This window comes from Oncorhynchus kisutch, linkage group LG10, assembly GCF_002021735.2.
Source record: "Oncorhynchus kisutch isolate 150728-3 linkage group LG10, Okis_V2, whole genome shotgun sequence".
In the NCBI taxonomy this organism is placed as follows: domain Eukaryota; kingdom Metazoa; phylum Chordata; class Actinopteri; order Salmoniformes; family Salmonidae; genus Oncorhynchus; species Oncorhynchus kisutch.
The window spans coordinates 65565688-65581359 of NC_034183.2; the positions used below are offsets into that span (position 1 = coordinate 65565688).

Here is a 15672-nt window from a genome sequence, read left to right on the forward strand (position 1 = left end):
AGAGCCTCCATCCTCTCAAGGGTTCTTCCTAGATGTTTGACTTGGCTACTATCGACCTAGCTTTCTCAATTGTTTGATAATTAATGGTCAGTTTCTCAAACAATCAGGTTGCAGATGAGTGAAGTCCTGGTCTGTGTGTGACTTGATCAGTATGAGCATGATGTTTGACAGTCATTGAGTCACTGTTCGTCACAATATAAACGGCTCACTTTGTCTGCCAATCAATATGAGTGTGTGTAGCTGTGTGTATAATTAATCTAGTGCTGAGTAGTGGTGTGTAGGTGGTAAGTACAGCCACACTCCTACCTGATAAGAGTATTTCAGCTTAGCGTATTGACGTCATGGCATGAGAGGACAACTTGAGGAACAAAGACATTGTCAGGACGGTATCCCACAGACACACAGTCAGCAGGGAGCAGCACCAACACTGGGCTCTATGTCAGGAACACTGACACACTGTCAGCAGGGAGCAGCACCAACACTGGGCTCTACGTCAGGAACACTGACACACAGTCAGCAGGGAGCAGCACCAACACTGGGCTCTACGTCAGCAACACTGACACACAGTCAGCAGGGAGCAGCACCAACACTGGGCTTTACGTCAGGAACACTGACACACAGTCAGCAGGGAGCAGCACCGACACTGGGCTCTACGTCAGCAACACTCACATAGTCAGCAGGGAGCAGCACCAACACTGGGCTCTACGTCAGCAACACTGACACACAGACAGCAGGGAGCAGCACCAACACTGGGCTCTACGTCAGGAACACTGACACACAGTCAGCAGGGAGCAGCACCAACACTGGGCTCTACGTCAGCAACACTCACATAGTCAGCAGGGAGCAGCACCAACACTGGGCTCTACGTCAGCAACACTGACACACAGTCAGCAGGGAGCAGCACCAACACTGGGCTCTACGTCAGCAACACTGACACACTGTCAACAGGGAGCAGCACCAACACTGGGCTCTACGTCAGGAACACTGACACACAGTCAGCAGGGAGCAGCACCAACACTGGGCTCTACGTCAGCAACACTGACACACAGTCAGCAGGGAGCAGCACCAACACTGGGCTCTACGTCAGCAACACTGACACACAGTCAGCAGGGAGCAGCACCAACACTGGGCTCTACGTCAGCAACACTGACACACAGTCAGCAGGGAGAAGCACCAACACTGGGCTCTACGTCAGGAACACTGACACACAGTCAGCAGGGAGCAGCACCAACACTGGGCTCTACGTCAGGAACACTGACACACAGTCAGCAGGGAGCAGCACCAACACTGGGCTCTACATCAGGAACACTGACACACAGTCAGCAGGGAGCAGCACCGACACTGGGCTCTACGTCAGGATCACTGACACACAGTCAGCAGGGAGCAGCACCAACACTGGGCTCTACGTCAGCAACACTCACATAGTCAGCAGGGAGCAGCACCAACACTGGGCTCTACGTCAGCAACACTGACACACAGTCAGCAGGGAGCAGCACCAACACTGGGCTCTACGTCTGCAACACTGACACACAGTCAGCAGGGAGCAGCACCAACACTGGGCTCTACGTCAGCAACACTCACATAGTCAGCAGGGAGCAGCACCAACACTGGGCTCTACGTCAGCAACACTGACACACAGTCAGCAGGGAGCACCACCAACACTGGGCTCTACGTCAGCAACACTGACACACAGTCAGCAGGGAGCAGCACCAACACTGGGCTCTACGTCAGCAACACTGACACACAGTCAGCAGGGAGCAGCACCAACACTGGGCTCTACGTCAGGAACACTGACACACAGTCAGCAGGGATCAGCACCAACACTGGGCTCTACGTCAGCAACACTGACACACAGTCAGCAGGGAGCAGCACCAACACTGGGCTCTACGTCAGGATCAGTGACACACAGTCAGCAGGGAGCAGCACCAACACTGGGCTCTACATCAGCAACACTCACATAGTCAGCAGGGAGCAGCACCAACACTGGGTTCTACGTCAGCAACACTGACACACAGTCAGGAGGGAGCAGCACCAACACTGGGCTCTACGTCAGGAACACTGACACACAGTCAGCAGGGAGCAGCACCGACACTGGGCTCTACGTCAGGATCACTGACACACAGTCAGCAGGGAGCAGCACCAACACTGGGCTCTACGTCAGGATCAGTGACACACAGTCAGCAGGGAGCAGCACCGACATTGGGCTCTACGTCAGGATCACTGACACACAGTCAGCAGGGAGCAGCACCAACACTGGGCTCTACGTCAGCAACACTGACACACAGTCAGCAGGGAGCAGCACCGACACTGGGCTCTACGTCAGGATCACTGACACACAGTCAGCAGGGAGCAGCACCGACACTGGGCTCTACGTCAGGATCACTGACACAGTCACTGACACACAGTCAGCAGGGAGCAACACCAACACTGGGCTCTACGTCAGCAACAATGACACACAGTCAGCAGGGAGCAGCACCAACACTGGGCTCTACGTCAGCAACACTCACATAGTCAGCAGGGAGCAGCACCAACACTGGGCTCTACGTCAGCAACACTGACACACAGTCAGCAGGGAGCAGCACCAACACTGGGCTCTACGTCAGGATCACTGACACACAGTCAGCAGGGAGCAGCACCAACACTGGGCTCTACGTCAGCAACACTGACACACAGTCAGCAGGGAGCAGCACCAACACTGGGCTCTACGTCAGCAACACCGACATACAGTCAGCAGGGAGCAGCACCAACACTGGGCTCTACGTCAGCAACACTCACATAGTCAGCAGGGAGCAGCACCAACACTGGGCTCTACGTCAGCAACACTCACATAGTCAGCAGGGAGTAGCACCAACACTGGGCTCTACGTCAGGAACACTGACACACAGTCAGCAGGGAGCAGCACCAACACTGGGCTCTACGTCAGCAACACTGACACACAGTCAGCAGGGAGCAGCACCAACACTGGGCTCTACGTCAGCAACACTGACATACAGTCAGCAGGGAGCAGCACCAACACTGGGCTCTATGTCAGCAACACTCACATAGTCAGCAGGGAGCAGCACCAACACTGGGCTCTACGTCAGCAACACTCACATAGTCAGCAGGGAGCAGCACCAACACTGGGCTCTACGTCAGCAACACTGACACACAGTCAGCAGGGAGCAGCACCAACACTGGGCTCTACGTCAGCAACACTGACACACAGTCAGCAGGGAGCAGCACCAACACTGGGCTCTACGTCAGCAACACTGACACACAGTCAGCAGGGAGCAGCACCAACACTGGGCTCTACGTCAGCAACACTGACACACAGTCAGCAGAGAGCAGCACCAACACTGGGCTCTACGTCAGCAACACTGACACACAGATAGCAGGGAGCAGCACCAACACTGGGCTCTACGTCAGCAACACTGACACACAGTCAGCAGAGAGCAGCACCAACACTGGGCTCTACGTCAGCAACACTGACACACAGATAGCAGGGAGCAGCACCAACACTGGGCTCTACGTCAGCAACACTGACACACAGTCAGCAGGGAGCAGCACCAACACTGGGCTCTACGTCAGCAACACTGACAAACAGTCAGCAGGGAGCAGCACCAACACTGGGCTCTACGTCAGCAACACTCACATAGTCAGCAGGGAGCAGCACCAACACTGGGCTCTACGTCAGCAACACTGACACACAGTCAGCAGGGAGCAGCACCAACACTGGGCTCTACGTCAGCAACACTCACATAGTCAGCAGGGAGCAGCACCAACACTGGGCTCTACGTCAGCAACACTGACACACAGTCAGCAGGGAGCAGCACCAACACTGGGCTCTACGTCAGCAACACTGACATACAGTCAGCAGGGAGCAGCACCAACACTGGGCTCTACGTCAGCAACACTGACACACAGTCAGCAGGGAGCAGCACCAACACTGGGCTCTACGTCAGGAACACTGACACACAGTCAGCAGGGAGCAGCACCAACACTGGGCTCTACGTCAACAACACTGAAGAAATGCTCTGGAACTTTGGCGACTAAGTATTTGTATACCTCCTGCTTTGGGCTGGATGTGTCATCACATGCATAATGTATGAGCATAATTACTGTACGAAATGCCTAGTTTGAAAGCAACAGTTTAACTGGAAGCAGTGCTGTACCATTTCCCCTACGTGGGCCGGCCCCCTAGCAATTCCAGTTCAACCAACGAGCTTCAGCCCCTCGCAGTATGAGTGACAGCTAGCAAGATGCACATGATGCACCCACAGCAGAGCGAGAGAGCTATGACATGGTACACATATCTGCATATATGTGATGTAGTACGCAATTTTAGGGGACCACTTTTTGCTCGTGAGTGCTACTTTCAGAACTACTGGCTAAAAAGTTTACAAAAGTACAGGAGTACCCTTTAACATTTCCATGTTAGTCATTTAGCAGATGCCCGTATCCAGAGCGACTTACAGGAGTAATTAGGTTTAAGTGACTTGCTAAAGGGCACATTGACTGATTTTTCTCCTAATCACTTCGGGGATTCAAACCAGTGCCCTTTGGTTACTGGCCCAACATTCTTCACTGCTAGGCTACCCAGCAATACATCCTTGTATCAAACACACACTCAGAAATACACACACATACTGTACAGTAGTGGGAGTTGAGAGAGAAAGGCAGAGGAGAAGTTTCTACATGTTGGGCAAAGGAATGTCAGTGTCATTCCAGTTTTGTAATTTGTCAATCGCTCTCACCATTGAGGCTAATTTTAGATCTCCCTTTGTGCCTCTGTCTGATTATCCACTCTGTCATCCTCTCATCTCTCCCGCCACCCGCCCGCAGCTAATGTGCACATATAAAACACCAACAGAGTGTGTGTGTGTGTGTGTGTGTGTGTGTGTGTGTGTGTGTGTGTGTGTGTGTGTGTGTGTGTGTGTGTGTGTGTGTGTGTGTGTGTGTGTGTGTGTGTGTGCCTGCGCATGGCGTCTGTGCCCAAATATTTTCCCTAAATAGTTATCAATAGTTGAATCAACAGTGTAACTTTCTCTTCTGCTTTATGAGGTACAGGCTCCCTCCCTCCCTTTATGAGGTACAGGCTCCCTCCCTCCCTTTATGAGGTACAGGCTCCCTCCCTCCCTTTATGAGGTACAGGCTCCCTCCCTCCCTCCCTTTATGAGGTACAGGCTCCCTCCCTCCCTCCCTTTATGAGGTACAGGCTCCCTCCCTCCCTTTATGAGGTACAGGCTCCCTCCCTCCCTTTATGAGGTACAGGCTCCCTCCCTCCCTTTATGAGGTACAGGCTCCCTCCCTCCCTTTATGAGGTACAGGCTCCCTCCCTCCCTTTATGAGGTACAGGCTCCCTCCCTCCCTTTATGATGTACAGGCTCCCTCCCTCCCTTTATGAGGTACAGGCTCCATCCCTCCCTTTATGAGGTACAGGCTTCCTCCCTCCCTTTATGAGGTACAGGCTTCCTCCCTCCCTTTATGAGGTACAGGCTCCCTCCCTCCCTTTATGAGGTACAGGCTCCCTCCCTCCCTTTATGAGGTACAGGCTCCCTCCCTCCCTTTATGAGGTACAGGCTCCCTCCCTCCCTTTACGGCTCCCTCCCTCCCTCCCTTACGAGGTACAGGCTCCCTCCCTCCCTTTACGAGGTACAGGCTCCCTCCCCTCCCTTTATGAGGTACAGGCTCCCTCCCTCCCTTTATGAGGTACAGGCTCCCTCCCTCCCTTTATGAGGTACAGGCTCCCTCCCTCTCTTTATGAGGTACAGGCTCCCTCCCTCCCTTTATGAGGTACAGGCTCCCTCCCTTTATAAGGTACAGGCTCCCTCCCTCCCTTTATGAGGTATAGGCTCCCTCCCTCCCTTTATGAGGTACAGGCTCCCTCCCTCCCTTTATGAGGTACAGGCTCCCTCCCTCCCTCCCTTTATGAGGTACAGGCTCCCTCCCTCCCTTTATGAGGTACAGGCTCCCTCCCTCCCTTTATGAGGTACAGGCTCCCTCCCTCCCTTTATGAGGTACAGGCTCCCTCCCTCCCTTTATGAGGTACAGGCTCCCTCCCTCCCTTTATGATGTACAGGCTCCCTCCCTCCCTTTATGAGGTACAGGCTCCATCCCTCCCTTTATGAGGTACAGGCTTCCTCCCTCCCTTTATGAGGTACAGGCTTCCTCCCTCCCTTTATGAGGTACAGGCTCCCTCCCTCCCTTTATGAGGTACAGGCTCCCTCCCTCCCTTTATGAGGTACAGGCTCCCTCCCTCCCTTTATGAGGTACAGGCTCCCTCCCTCCCTTTATGAGGTACAGGCTCCCTCCCTCCCTCCCTTTACGAGGTACAGGCTCCCTCCCTCCCTTTACGAGGTACAGGCTCCCTCCCTCCCTTTATGAGGTACAGGCTCCCTCCCTCCCTTTATGAGGTACAGGCTCCCTCCCTCCCTTTATGAGGTACAGGCTCCCTCCCTCCCTTATGAGGTACAGGCTCCCTCCCTCCCTCCCTTTATGAGGTGCAGTCTCCCTCCCTCCCTCCCTTTATGAGGTACAGGCTCCCTCCCTCCCTTTATGAGGTACAGGCTCCCTCCCTCCCTTTATGAGGTACAGGCTCCCTCCCTCCCTTTATGAGGTACAGGCTCCCTCCCTCCCTTTATGAGGTACAGGCTCCCTCCCTCCCTTTATGAGGTACAGGCTCCCTCCCTCCCTTTATGAGGTACAGGCTCCCTCCAACCCTTTATAAGGTACAGGCTCCCTCCCTCCCTTTATGAGGTACAGGCTCCCTCCCTCTCTTTATGAGGTACAGGCTCCCTCCCTCCCTTTATGAGGTACAGGCTCCCTCCCTTTATAAGGTACAGGCTCCCTCCCTCCCTTTATGAGGTATAGGCTCCCTCCCTCCCTTTATGAGGTACAGGCTCCCTCCCTCTCTTTATGAGGTACAGGCTCCCTCCCTCCCTTTATGAGGTACAGGCTCCCTCCCTTTATAAGGTACAGGCTCCCTCCCTCCCTTTATGAGGTACAGGCTCCCTCCCTTTATAAGGTACAGGCTCCCTCCCTCCCTTTATGAGGTATAGGCTCCCTCCCTTTCTCTCAGCCTCTTGCTGCATCATCAAGGCTTGTGTGTAATTAAATGTGCCCAGTACAATGACCCATCAACACCCAGTGATCAGTGTTTCCTCCAATGGCTGATATGATGGAGGAAGAACATCAGAGACAAAGACATCTATAAAGACTCAGATAATGACAGGGACAGAGCAGACCAACCGTGTGCTTCCATCTGAAGAAGGTCCTTATAATACAACCTCATAATAATCCTTATAATAGCACAGCCTTATAATAATAATCCTTATAATAATAATCCTGATAATAATACAGCCATATAATAATATAGCCTTATAATAATCCAACTTTATAATAATTGTTATAATAATACAGCCTTGTAATAATCCTTATAATAATACAGCTTTGTAATAATCCTTATAATAATACAACCTTGTAATAATCCTTATAATAATCCAACTTTATAATAATTGTTATAATAATACAGCCTTGTAATAATCCTTATAATAATACAACCTTGTAATAATCCTTATAATAATCCAACTTTATAATAATCCTTATAATAATACAACCTTGTAATAATCCTTATAATAATACAACCTTGTAATAATCCTTATAATAGTACAACCTTGTAATAATCCTTATAATAATACAACCCTGTATAAATCCTTATAATAATACATCCTTATAATAATACAGCCTTATAATAATACAGCCTTATAATAGAGACAGTGGGGGAGAGACTGTATGTGTGTGTGGGGAGGGGTAACAGTGGGGAGAGACTGTATGTGTGTGGGGGGAGGGGTAACAGTGGGGAGAGACTGTATGTGTGTGGGGGGAGGGGTAACAGTTGGGGAGAGACTGTATGTGTGTGTGTGGGGAGAAGTAACAGTGGGGAGAGACTGTATGTGTGTGTGGGGGGAGGGGTAACAGTAGGGGAGAGACTGTATATGTGTGTGTGTGGGGAGGGGTAACAGTGGGGGAGAGACTGTATATGTGTGTGTGGGGGGAGGGGTAACAGTTGGGGAGAGACTGTATGTGTGTGTGGGGAGGGGTAACAGTGGGGAGAGACTGTATGTGTGTGTGGGGAGGGGTAACAGTGGGGAGAGACTGTATATGTGTGTGGGGGGGAGGGGTAACAGTGGGGGAGAGACTGTATATGTGTGTGTGGGGGGAAGGGTAACAGTGGGGAGAGACTGTATGTGTGTGTGGGGAAGGGTAACAGTGGGGAGAGACTGTATGTGTGTGTGTGGGGAAGGGTAACAGTGGGGAGAGACTGTATATGTGTGTGTGTGGGGAAGGGTAACAGTGGGGAGACTGTATGTGTGTGTGTGTGTGGGGAGGGGTAATAGTGGGGAGAGACTGTATGTGTGTGTGGGGAGAAGTAACAGTGGGGAGAGACTGTATGTGAGTGTGGGGGGAGTGGTAACAGTGGGGAGAGACTGTATGTGTGTGGGGGGAGGGGTAACAGTGGGGAGAGACTGTATGTGTGTGTGGGGAGGGGTAACAGTGGGGGAGAGACTGTATGTGTGTGTGGGGGGAGTGGTAACAGTGGGGAGAGACTGTATGTGTGTGTGTGTGTGTGTGTGTGTGTGTGTGTGTGTGTGTGTGTGTGTGTGTGTGTGTGTGTGTGTGTGTGTGTGTGTGTGTGTGTGTGTGTGTGTGTGTGTGTGTGTGTGTGTGTGTGTGTATGCAGGCACATGTGGAAGTTCATTCAAATGAAAGTAGATATATAAGTGTTTGAAGTCACAGGTGCATACGCCTTTGGATGCACAGCAAAGTGCACAATAGTGTATGTGCATATGGATGGATAGATGTATCTAAATGTCTTCGTGCATGTTGGAATACATGGACAGGTATCTCTGTGTGGCAGATCATACGTGGTAGTTCTACCCATGCAGTGTTCCCCTGCATCATGACATCATGACTGCCACTGTGTGATTGACTACATGGTTTCAAATGGTTGTGTCTTCTGATGTGAGTACCAATCACATTCACCAGCTGCCTTGACTGTGCAGCAGTCCATCCCCATCCCTGCATGGGTACAACAGCCTTCAGTAGACTAATGAATGCCAATGGATGTGGGTGGGTGTGTAAATAACACCTCGCTGATGCCTTGTACTGAACACCACTTCCAGTGGGACTGCCTACACAAATTGCCATCTCAAGCCAATCCTACCTTCGAGTCCTTCACTGAACTACATCTAGAAAAGGTCCCACTTTCTCTTTCCGTCCCTTTTTCCATCTGAGAATGTGTGATATATGTACTGCTATCAGAATATTCTGCTGCCAAAATGTCCATGTTGCCCAACTCTCCCTTATGTCTTCCTTTATCTCCCTGTCATCTTGTTCTGTCATTTATCTTCTCTCTGCACGGTATTTGCCTGTGTATCTTCCTCTACAGTCACAGTATTGATGTGACTCTCCGTCAACCCACGTGACCAATGAATTAGACACATTTACATCAACGCTGTAACTTGAATAAACAACCCGCAACCGCAACTCCCTCTAACCCTGTCCATTCTTTCCTGAGACAATCCCTGCTCTCGTCTGCTTGCCTTGCAATATTCCCCCATGCACCTCTCTCTGTCTCCCTCGGATGCAGAAAAAGCGCTTCACTTACTGTTCTTCTTCTGTTGCACTTGATTCACAGATCCCTCCTTTGGAAATGGAGAGAGTGACAGAAGTGGTGGAGGGAGGGAGGGGGGATCCACACACAGAAATAAGGAGAGAGGAGGCAGCGCAAAATAAAACTAAAAAAAGGAATGGGAGAAGTGGAAAAATCACCGCTGATAGTGAGGCCTTTGAATCACATTTTACGTGGTGTTCGGTGTCTGGTGTCCGGTGTCTGTGTGTGCTGTGGGGCGATGCATATTCTCCATGTCGGTCTTCTAGAGCCAGGCAGCACAACCCAGTAGTAACACTTCTATTTCCTCAGTCCTGAAAATGTCCCCCTCTCTCTCTCTCTTCCCCTCTGGCACGTTCAAACAGCCCAATCTCTCTCTCACTTTCATCTGGTTGGTTTATTTCCCTCTATCCCCCTCCCATACCTGTGTCTCTCTCGCTTTCTAGCGCTCTCGCCCCTCCCCCTCATCCTCTCCTCCCAGTCTCCCTCTCTCGCCTACACCAGCACCCAGATACAGGGCACACCCCTCCCTCTCTTTCTCTCTCGCTCTCTCTCCCTCTCTTTGATGTTTTGAAGAGTTCTTCACTCTTAGCTGGGAATACATTTTTTTTAATCAACAGAACTGAAGATACTACAGAACACAGACAGTGGGAACCACCCAGCACCACAGACTTCACATGGAAACAGACCCAAACTATCAAATTAACACATCACACAATATCAATAACACAAATACAATGATTTCCATACACAGAGACAGTGGGGGAGAGACTGTATGTGTGCGTGTGGGGGGGGGGGGGTAACAGTGGGGAGAGACTGTATGTGTGTGTGGGGGAGGAGTAACAGTGGGGAGAGACTGTATGTGTGTGTGGGGAGGGGTAACAGTGGGGAGAGACTGTATGTGTGTGTGGGGAGGGGTAACAGTGGGGAGAGACTGTATGTGTGTGGGGGGAGGGGTAACAGTGGGGAGAGACTGTATGTGTGTGTGGGGAGGGGTAACAGTTGGGGGAGAGACTGTATATGTCTGTGTGGGGAGGGGTAACAGTGGGGAGAGACTGTATGTGTGTGTGGGGAGGGGTAACCGTGGGGAGAGACTGTATATGTGTGTGTGGGGAGGGGTAACAGTTGGGGAGAGACTGTATATGTCTGTGTGGGGAGGGGTAACAGTGGGGGAGAGACTGTATGTGTGTGTGTGTGGAGGGGTAACAGTGGGGAGAGACTGTATGTGTGTGTGGGGAGGGGTAACAGTGGGGAGAGACTGTATGTGTGGGGGGGAGGGGTAACAGTGGGGGAGAGACTGTATGTGTGTGTGGGGAGGGGTAACAGTGGGGAGAGACTGTATGTGTGTGTGGGGAGGGGTAACAGTGGGGAGAGACTGTATGTGTGTGTGGGGAGGGGTAACAGTGGGGGAGAGACTGTATGTGTGTGTGGGGAGGGGTAACAGTGGGGAGAGACTGTATGTGTGTGGGGGGAGGGGTAACAGTGGGGGAGAGATTCTATATGTGTGTGTGGGGAGGGGTAACAGTGGGGAGAGATTCTATATGTGTGTGGGGGGAGGGGTAACAGTGGGGGAGAGATTCTATATGTGTGTGTGGGGAGGGGTAACAGTGGGGAGAGATTCTATATGTGTGTGGGGGGAGGGGTAACAGTGGGGAGAGATTCTATATGTGTGTGTGGGGAGTGGTAACAGTGGGGAGAGATTCTATTTGTGTGTGGGGGGAGGGGTAACAGTGGGGAGAGATTCTATATGTGTGTGGGGGGAGGGGTAACAGTGGGGGAGAGATTCTATATGTGTGTGTGGGGAGGGGTAACAGTGGGGAGAGACTGTATGTGTGTGTGTGGGGAGGGGTAACAGTGGGGAGAGACTGTATGTGTGTGTGGGGAGGGGTAACAGTGGGGGAGAGATTCTATATCTGTGTGGGGGGAGGGGTAACAGTGGGGGAGAGATTCTATATGTGTGTGTGGGGAGTGGTAACAGTGGGGAGAGACTGTATGTGTGTGGGGGGAGGGGTAACAGTGGGGGAGAGATTCTATATGTGTGTGTGGGGAGGGGTAACAGTGGGGAGAGACTGTATGTGTGTGGGGGGAGGGGTAACAGTGGGGAGAGACTGTATGTGTCTGTGTGGGGAGGGGTAACAGTGGGTGGAGAGACTGTATGTGTGTGTGGGGAGAAGTAACAGTGGGTGGAGAGAGAGTCTTCCAACTGACTAACTGAAATGAATAGCAAGTAGAAATCCCTTCCATTACGCCAATCAGGGGTCAGTGAGGCATGTCAAAGCTGCTAGGGGGACTCTGATAGCAGACACGCCCCTTTCATGGCTCAAACACACTACCCTCAGAGGGAATCAGTCAGCACGGACGTCTGTGGATGTGTTCAGAAATATACATGGAGATGAAGTCCTAACACTAACATTAATATGAGTTGTGTGTGTTGGCTTGGTTAGTATCTGGATTAGAGGTGGACCGATTAATCGGAATGGCTGATTAATTAGGGCCGATTTCAAGTTTTCATAACAATCGGAAATCTGTATTTTTGGGCGCCGATTTGCAGATTTTTGGTTGTTGATTTTTGTTGTGTTTTTTTTGTATACCTTTATTTTACTAGGCAAGTCAGTTAAGAACACATTCTTATTTACAACGACTGTATCTAATCTGCATCAAAATGTTTGCCCTTTGGGAAAAGTCCACCCTGCACTCTAGCGAGTTACCTCATACAATATCAAGCACAATGTAAATGTGATCCATCATCATTGTCACTAAATTGAGATTGCATTGATTTGTGTGTGTACGCACTGCCGTTGAATAATTTGCTTTCCCCCTGCGTGATTGGGTGAGTCTGTGTGTTTACACAGGCAGACCAATTCTGATCTTTTTTCCACTAATTGGTCAATCCCATCAGATCTTTTCACATTTGATATTTTTCAGAGCTGATCAGATTGGTCAAAAGACCAATTAGTGGAAAAAAATATCTGAATTAGGCTGCCTGTCCAAACGCAGCCCCTGTCTGTGTCTATCTGTGAGAGTCTGTGTGTGGTTAGCTGAATTTAGTATACAATGAGTAGGTTTGCAAAGGGACGGAAACTTTCCGGGAAATTTCCACGGGAAGTCAAGCCTGGGAATTTAGCTTAAATTCATCAAAAAAGTTAGCTTATAACAGTGAACCTTTTTTGTGGGATACACATAAGGCAATTCTAGGTCTTGTGGCATATTTTGGTTAAACTATCCCCAATTCAATGGAGTTGCAACCCTCTGCATGCACAGTGCCTTCTTCCATCACATGATTCTCAAGATCTTGCACACTTATGAGATGCTATTGAGCCCACACTACTAGACTGTCTGAGCCAAGGACTACATACTTTCTGGTAAGTTTTTATGATAATTCTGGGTGGGGTGAATATATTTTATATGACATTCATGATTTTTTGTAAACTAGTAAATAGTAGCCTACAGCAAAGTGTGTTTAAATCATTTCTAACTTGATAACAATTTCTGCTAGTTAGTTTTAGCTACCATGTGGGATTTAGCTTGCTTAAGCCTGCTAACTGAGGAGTGTTAATTCACCTGTTTCCATACATGTTTCATTTTAAAACATTTATCTTACAAAGGAGTTGTTTAATCTAACTGCTTAACTATTTATCTGTACATGGAATTTTTTTTATTTTATTTTTTATTCAAAACGTTAAAGGAAAATGCCACGGGCATTATCTGATGTGTGGAGACATTTCACTGCAGGAAAAGCTGTGTACATTTGCAAATAATGTGCCAAATCATATGTAAAGAATCCAACAAAGATGCAGAATCATCTGGCCAAGTGCATAAAGTTCCCTCACCACATACAACAAGCAATCTCTGGCAAAAGTCCCTCTACTTCTATTCAAGGTGAAAATGATGAATCAGACACCTTATCGATAGCAACAGCTCATGGTCTTCATGGAATCAGAAGTTTTTTTGACTCAATGAAGGAACGTAGTCAGAGAAATGCTGATGAATGTCTTGCTCGAGCTATGTATGCAACTGGTTCACCTCTGATGCTCACAGGCAGCGTGTATTGGAAGAGATTTCTGAATGTTCTTTGCCCAGCATACACCCCTCCAACCAGACATACTTTATCTACTCATTTGCTGGATGCAGAGTTCAAGGGAAGGTCAAGCAAATCATAGAGAAAGCAGACTGTATTGCAAACATCTCTGATGGTTGGTCGAATGTTCGTGGGCAAAAAATAATTAACTACATCATCTCAACCCCTCAACCAGTATTCTACAAGAGCACAGACACAAGGGACAACAGACACACCAGTCTCTACATTGCAGATGAGCTGAAGGCAGTCATCAATGACCTTGGACCACAGAAGGTATTTGCACTGGTGACAGACAATTCTGCGAACATGAAGGCTGCTTGGTCTAAAGTGGAGGAGTCCTACCCTCACATCACACCCATTTGCTGTGCTGCTCATGCATTGAATCTGCTCTTCAAGGACATCATGGTCCTGAAAACAATATTACAAGAGAGCCAAGGAAATGGTTAGGTATGTGAAGGGTCATCAACTTATAGCAGCAATCTACCAAGCAAAGTGAGAAGAATAAGAGCACCACATTGAAGCTGCCCAGCAACACCCATCGGGGTGGTGTTGTCATCATGTTTTTCTCGTGGAGGGGAAGGAGTCTCTCCAAGAAATGGCCATATCATAGTCTGCCAATATGAACAGCCCCATCATGAGAATCCTCCTGGATTATGTATTTTGGGAGAGAATGGTAAGCAGCCTGAAACTCCTAAAACCTATAGCCGTAGCCATTGCACGGATTGAGGGAGACAATTCCACCATGTCTGATGTTCAGACTCTGCTTGCAGATGTGAGAGAAGAAATCCGTACTGCCCTGCCCACTTCACTGTTGCTCCAAGCAGAGGAAACTTCTTCCTGAAGCCCATACACGCCGCAGCGTACATGTTGGACCCCAAGTATGCTGGCAAGAGCACCCTGTCTGGTGCAGAGATCAACAAGGCCTATGGCCTACAAGGCCATCACTACTTTGTCTCGCCACCTTGGCCTGGATGAGAGCAAGATTCAACGATGTCGCTCTTGCTACGGGTGATTCCCTGATCCACCTCTACACAGACAACACCATTCTGTATACATCTGGCCCTTCTTTGGACACTGTGTAACTAACCTCCAAATGAGCTTCAATGCCATACAACACTCCTTCTGTGGCCTCCAACTGCTCCTAAACGCTAGCAAAACCAAATGCATGCTTTTCAACCGTTCGCTGCCGGCACCTGCCCGCCCAACTAGCATCACTACTCTGGACGGTTCTGACCTAGAATATGTGGACAACTATAAATACCTAGGTGTCTGGCTAGACTGTAAACTCTCCTTCCAGACTCACATCAAACATCTCCAATCCAAAATCAAATCTAGAATCGGCTTTCTATTTCGCAACAAAGCTTCCTTCACTCACGCCGGCAAACTTACCGTAGTAAAACTGACTATCCTACCGATCCTCGACTTCGGCGATGTCATCTACAAAATAGCTTCCAATACTCAACTCAGCAAATTGGATGTAGTCTAACCATCCACCACTGCGACTTGTATGCTCTAGTCGGCTGTCCCTCGCTACATATTCGTCGCCAGACCCACTGGCTCCAGGTCATCTATAAGTCTATGCTAGGTAAAGCTCCGCCTTATCTCAGCTCACTGGGCACGATAACAACACACGCGCTCCAGCAGGTATATCTCACTGGTCATCCCCAAAGCCAACACCTCCTTTGGCCGTCTTTCCTTCCAGTTCTCTGCTGCCAGTTACTGGAACGAATTGCAAAAATCGCTGAAGCTGGAGACTTACATTTCCCTCACTAACTTTAAACATCAGCTATCTGAGCAGCTAACCTATCTCTGCAGCTGTACATAGTTCATCTGTAAATAGCCCACCCAATCTACCTACCTCATCCCCATATTGTTTTTATTTACTTTGCTGCTCTTTTGCACACCAGTATCACTACTTACACACCACCATCTGCTCATCTATCAC

General features: G+C 49.6%; 1 protein-coding gene across 1 annotated transcript in view; it reads right to left on the reverse strand.

Annotated features, from left to right (window-relative positions):
* Nucleotides 1-10009, reverse strand: part of LOC109878668 (SH3 and multiple ankyrin repeat domains protein 1) — a 52772-nt gene extending 42763 nt beyond the window's left edge. Inside the window, exon 1 of the mRNA XM_031834778.1 lies at nucleotides 9647-10009. The gene's annotated coding sequence lies outside the window, so the exon portion shown is untranslated. The remainder of the gene's footprint in view (nucleotides 1-9646) is intronic.
* Between the last annotated feature and the right edge of the window lie 5663 nt (nucleotides 10010-15672).